This window comes from Meleagris gallopavo, chromosome 3 (genome assembly GCF_000146605.3).
Source record: "Meleagris gallopavo isolate NT-WF06-2002-E0010 breed Aviagen turkey brand Nicholas breeding stock chromosome 3, Turkey_5.1, whole genome shotgun sequence".
Classification (NCBI taxonomy): Eukaryota; Metazoa; Chordata; class Aves; order Galliformes; family Phasianidae; genus Meleagris; species Meleagris gallopavo.
Genome location: NC_015013.2, coordinates 85776743 through 85783441, shown reverse-complemented (window position 1 = coordinate 85783441; position 6699 = coordinate 85776743).

The following is a 6699-nucleotide window of genomic DNA, read 5'->3' as shown; positions in this document are numbered from 1 at the left end:
AATGGAATCCTCTGCAGCTTGCCATGGTTCTGCTATGATGCAATATTTTAATTACCGTCTTGACAGACAGAATAAAGAATAAATAGATTGAGCTTGCAGGTGACACACTAGGAGAATCTGCAAAAGAGAATGAAATCTGAACAGGGTAAGCATACTGTTACTGTGAACACATCATCCGCACAAATATAGGATGAGGAAATACCTCTTCCAGTAATTTGGCAGAAAAAGAAGTTGCAGTTACAATAGATCATGCATTTAACATCTTTCGTACTTGGGGAAACAGAACAAAAAAAGGCCTTGTTGAACTCTACATCTATGGAAAAGTTGCACACTTCACGCTGGGCAGTGTAAACTGGAGTTTGATGAGATCCTTCCAATCTCTTCCCCAGTGGGAAAGCTTGAGCTGCTGCATTCTCTCCACTTTCTGCTTTAGGGTTGGTTCATATGGCCACAAAGGAGTTTTTAGGTAGGATCAGAAAGGTTTCTAGCATCTAAGGGAAGAAGAGCTGGAGTTGATTGCTGGGAGAACTGCCTCCAGCATCAGCAGATTGACTATCATTATCCAGATGCATGATAGAAATACTGTCCTCAGCATCTCATTAGTGTCTATTGGGGAAGAAGAATGAATTTGGACATCCTTCCTGGTCCCCTCCATCTCTCTTCTCTCCCTCCTATTGTTCATTCTCATAGCTGTTGAGGGTTCTGGCTACCGTTCCTTTCCTAGCCCAAAAATGTTTAGGTGTTATACTAAGGGGCATGGCTTAGTGGGGAAATATTGGTAGGTGGATGCTTGGATGATCTTGGAAGTCTTTTCCAACCTTGGTGATTCTATGATTCTATGATTTTTTCATTAAAGCATAATTGTCTTGTACTATTCAGGCTTGACTTTGCTTTATAGAACCAAACGTAACCCAAAAATGCTCTTCCATTGACATCACGTAGGAAGATCACTCCAAAGGATTAGACATCCTTTCAACCCCAGAACACCTCCAGGGTTCCCAGCATCAGCAGTACAAGCACCAGATTTGCTGACACAGCTCTGCATAATACGAATGAGATATGGATTTCTCCTTTTTCAGCTGATTTCTCACCCAGGTAAACTCCTGAACACCATGCAGAGCACTGTCATTATGCACAATGAGATTCATCATGCATGAAAACAAGTTCAGTGCTGGTGCAGGAGGACCAGGAAGCAAGCACTGGCTCTGTGCCTGGTGTTCACAATAGTTCATCTGGGGCCTGCCGTGGCTCCAGGGCCTGCTCCAGCATTAGATGTAATCAGCAATTAGATAACCTGCAGACAGTGCTCTTGGGAACAAGAAACTCTCTTTCTGCAGTCTAGAGGAAATGAGTGTAATAAAACGGAGTGCAATAACTTCCGGGAGAAGAAAGCAATTTTGTCGTACAATATATTTAAGCAGGTTGATTTTGCCCTCTCAAACTTATTCTTACAGATTTAATCTATTTACTTTCTCACAAGCACCAGCACATATGTGACACTGGCCAGCTGACCTGGCCATTGTCAATTCTATGCCACACTTAAACAAGAAATGACAGCTATGCAGTCCTCTCCATACTTCTAAGGTACTTGACAGAGCACAAGCTGATTTTGGATTTGCCTCTTATACCCTTTGGAAGGAAAGAAGCTGTCTTGGCTCATTTTTCCTTTTATTTTGCCTCTTTTAACTCAAAAATCCTGAACTTCCCAGTTCTTTTGTTTAGCTTATCAGGGTGTTTTATTGCTCCCATCCCATCTCCATTCTCTTACTTAATGTCACTTTGTTGTTCTGCTTTGTTTGAAAGCAATCCAATACAGAAGGGTGAATACAGCAGTAAACACATGCATTTCCTCTTAACCCTTGTGTTTCTGTTTCTTCTGGGTGCCTTCACACACATAGACATATATCCAACCATATTTTACTCATGCTGAACTTAGTACTTGTACTACAAATCTCCCGAAGTCCAGCATCTTGCCTACAGCTTCAGTGTGACACATTTTTGATGGAAGGGATGGGAAAGGTCTGGAATGCTTCTTCTCTTCCCAGAACCACCAGGCACTTAAGGCCCTGCACTTGGACAGAAGTCCCCAGGCACAGAAACCTTTGCAGAAAGGCTGCAGAACCTCACTACAGTTCAAAAGATGCCAGGAATGGAAACAAAGCTACAACATGTGTCCAAATTTCAGCCAGGAAATGGAGATAGGACTGGAAATGGGATATGTACTATACAGGTCCAAGGGTCATCAAGCAGAAAGGGCTGGAGAAAAGGCTTAAGTCCACTGGCCATCTAGAAATTGAGGCCAAAAACAGAACTGGAGTTAAAATGATGACAGCATGGCTCCAAGGTTCATTCTTGACAAGGCTGGTGATATGCATGCCAGCCACATAGTCCAGACAAGGACAGAAGGGTCAGGTTTGGGTAGAGGAGCTGGTTTATAATGCTGGAGGGCATCATTCTAGAGCAACCTTTATTTGGAGGCATTCTGGCTGTTCTAGACAGGGACATATCCTCCAGTACACTTCAACAACAGCAATCAGAATGCAACCTTTTACTTAAGTAATGACCTCTGCTTAAAGCTTCACAGTTCAAAAAGCCTAGAATAAACAAGCAAGACTGAGTGTGAGTCATACAGAATGGAATTAGTAGAATGCTGCCGTGGATACTGATTGGACATGCAGCAGTCAGAGAACTACCTTCACCTTAATGGTTCTGGGAAAGAGGGAAATCTGACATGTTGACACCAACTACAAACGACAGTTCATAAATCTGTCAGCCTGACTATGACTGCACGCTCCTGACTTCTGTTTGCACTGATCAGATGAAGGTCCTATTCTAGTATATACTGCAGCCCAAAGTCTACACACTCACATATTCAGCTATCTCAGGTTTGTCCCCATGGGTTGCAGCAAAGAGTGTCTTGTCAAGGTGATGGAGAGCGAGTATTTTGGTACTGTAGATGGCAAGAAAGTCGAAAGAAACACCTGTGGCTTGGCTTGCCAATGAGAATTCTTTGCAAAGTGGTTTTAGCAGATTTGCTCTGGGAAGCCATTCTGCTCCGCTAGCAGGAGAAACACCTCATTTGCAAACCCCACTGGGTTGAAGGTGCTTCACAGAAACAGCCATGGCCAGAGTCAGGCATTCTCCCCAAGCCCTGAAACAGAGAATATATAGTGAAGGAAACTCTCTGCATGCCACCAGCCTATGCAAATGCTGAGCAAACTCCCAAAGTGCCAGTTCAGCCCTAAAACCTTGCAGACCTAGTAATTCCAGTTTTAATTGCTGCACTAATCCCTGCTAACCCCTTCTCTTGACCCATGAAAGAAGCTGCCATTATCTCCATTTCCTTATTTTCAAACTGGCCATTTCTCCCCAGCACAGAGCAAACCGTGTAATACTTAACTCTAGCATTACTCTGCTTTCAGTTCCAGCTACTTCTTTTTACCTCCCAAGGTAAAAGGATTACCTTGAGCATATCTCTACCTGAATCCACTTCTCCCCAGTGCAGACCACATTCCTGCTGCTGGATTTTACCCCTTCTGCCTTTTTCACTGCCTCTGACGACATATTTTTCCACTTTCCATTCACAGTAGGAACCCTACACTTCAGTAAATTCATTCAACAAGCCCCAAACCTACAAGGCTGGGTTATTCAGCAGTGTTTGGCTGTATGTTGCTTTAGAAAAGAAAGCCCTGCCATGAGACAATCACAACTTTGCCATCCTCCTTACCTGTGGAGTGGGAGATGTGGGTTTTAGATCAGTGAGTTTTCAGAAGAGCTTCCTTACCTGGTACTTTTTCCATATTATCTACGATAGCAAATTGGTCCCTAGGCACTCTGCTCACCTATTCTACTGGCAGCATCCTATAATTATTGCTGTCCTTACCCTGTCATTTCAGTATTACTGGGATGACTCCAGATCCTGTAGTCCTGTAACTTTAAGGTCCTCTTTCTTCCTTCCCAGCAGAGGAAAGAACTCTCCCCATGAAGTAATGGAACTGATAATGCTAAATTTGTTGAGGGTGAGAAAACCAGAGAGCTGTACGTGTTGTATGTTTCTGTTGAGAATGTGTGAAGCATACAAGACACCAAAGGAACAGGAAGGATGAAAGAACATGCTTTGCCTTCCTGATAACCAGATGTGCCATGAGATTGCTCACATACGGACTACAAAAAGTCAGACTGACTCACAGATAATGCCTGAACTTGGTCATTGGGCACTCTCTGATACTGGTATCTTGTGAGTTAATGTGACCGATGGTGCACAGAGCAACTGAATTATGCTCAAGCTATTTCAAAGCTGAAACTTGACAGGTTTTGTGCATCTGAGTTGCAAACCAACAAACAGCACTAGCAGCTGATTTCAGCAGATGTTAGACCACAAAAACACACCACACACACCCAGTTCCTGCTGGAATAACTGGTAATGATAAATAAAAATGAGCCGTGAAAGAAATGAGGGAAGAGGGAGCTTGTGGGCACATATTTGGTTTCATAGTAGAGGACTCTGAATGCACACTGAAAAGTCAGGAGCTGGAATTTCTTCTGACAAGACTCAGACTCATTTGCTAGAAAATGCTGATTCTGCAGAATTAAACCCAGCTGTGACATACAGAGTTTGTCAAAACTGCATTCCCAGACTCCCTTCAACAGCAAACTTCTTAGGCTCCCTCCCTCAGCGGCCTCTATCAAGCTCATTTCCTGCAAGACTTCGCTATTTCTTTGGGACCTACCGAACCTGGGTCACAACTGCAATCCTTTTTATTGGACCACTCTGTGCTCTGAAGACCTGTCCTGCCTCGTAGATCAGAATGTCCCATGCTGTCTCTGCTGACTAGCTTAGCACTTTCTATGTCTACGTCTAATCCCATTTCGGATCTGGTAAGCAGGTCAGAAAGTTGGTTCCTTACTTGCTTGGGTCTTAGAATCATTAAGGTCAGAAAAGTCCTTAAAGATAATCTAGTCCATCTAGTTTTGTATGCATGGGGCTGTGCATGCAGCATACATGAAAAGAAGGCATCACACATGTCAGGAGTCTTGCATATGTTTGTGCAGGCAGGGAATTTGGTCACAGAGGGAGCTGCACACACATGGCATGCAGGCTGGTTGTGGATGTATCAGGAGCACACGTGCACGCAGGGGATCTGTGCCTGTGTGTTTTGGGGTCATAAATACAGCAGATGAAAAGAGTTGTGAATGCAACGCTTTGCTCACGAAGAGGGTTATGCACGAATGAAGATCTGCATGTAAGGAGTTCCCCTGCTGATTGATGCCCTTCCCCCAGAGAAATCAACTGAACGGGGCGGGGTGGAAAAAGCCTTGAAATGGGGGTAGGGAGGCAAGGAGCCAGAGGTAGGCTGGTTTTGATCTCAGGTAGCCTCCAATTACTCCGGGCGCCAAAGCCCCCCCTTCAACGCCTACCCCTTTCCCGGCCTCCGGAGCGACCGAGCGGGGAAACGAAACCAGTTGAGGCCGGGGAGGCGAAGGGGGAGGGCGGCGCAGGGCGTGGAGGCGGACCGCTGGGCGTCGCCATTGCCCCTTTCCCGCCCCCAGCGCTCAGCCCTACCGCTAGCACAGCGCGCTCATCGTCTCTTTGCGCATCTCCTCGGCCCCATCGCCGCACCATGAAGGCGTTTCTGTTCGCCGTGTTGGCTGCGGTGCTGTGCGTGGAGAGAGGTAAGAGGGCTACCCCCGGATACCATCACATCTTCCCGAGGTCCTTCAAGGTTTTTGCTGCTTTGGGAGCGAATTAGTGGGGTCTGCGTCTTGCAGGAGGTGGTCTGGAAGTTGTAGGCATGCGGGTAGCGAAAAGAGGTGGTGGTGGTGGGGGGGTTTTCGGCGTTCCCCCCTGAACGGGGGTGAGTGGTGCAGGGGGTTGGCGGAGGTTCTGGGAGAGGGAGGGAGATCTTGCCAAGACCTCTCAGCAGTGTTCCTCTTGCAGCTGGAACTTCAGTGTCTGTATTATAGGTGCGCACCTCCAGCTGTGCACGTCTGTATTTTGGAGCTTTTCCCAGTTGCAGCTCGAACAAAGAGCAGGGGTGGCTCCGCTCCCCCCTTTCGCTGCAGCAAGTCGGGATAACGGCGCTGAAATGGGCTGAGATGCTGCCGAGAGGAAGGAGGATGGGGGGGGAGGGGGTGAGATGGAGACCTGCCCCGGTAATGGCAGATGGAGTCGAGTCTGGGCAGAACCGCTTGAGATTGAGCTGCTGTTGTTCCCCAGCGTTCTTAACGACAGGCTGATATGGCCAGCAGGTGGGAGGTGGCACCCCGAAGGGACAGGGTCGTATGGAGCAACGTCTTGGAGCTGCTCTTGAACCCAGGGTCAACGTGCTGCCTGTTGCTGGGTGCGAAACTGCAAGTTGGCTAAGTTGCAGGTCTGCAGTCTTCATGACTCAATTTCTGCCTAGCCGAACTCCATGGGGCCATGCAAAACCCTGCGTTGTTTTCGTATGGCAGTTCTTGGAGAAAGCTAGACAAAGGGCAAACTGGGAGAATTTTTTGTCATCTGACCCTCTTGTCAGAAAGCACAGACTCTCTCTGTGGCTCTCGAGGACACCAATGAGAATAAACTAATTGTTTTCTGCCCTTCTTATATCCCCCTACTCTTGGGGTTTGTGAAGCAACTGGCAGTTTAAGCTCTGGGTCTCCGTCAAAACCCAGCTGGCATGTGCTCAGGCCCAGGCAAGAAGAGGTTAATGCATT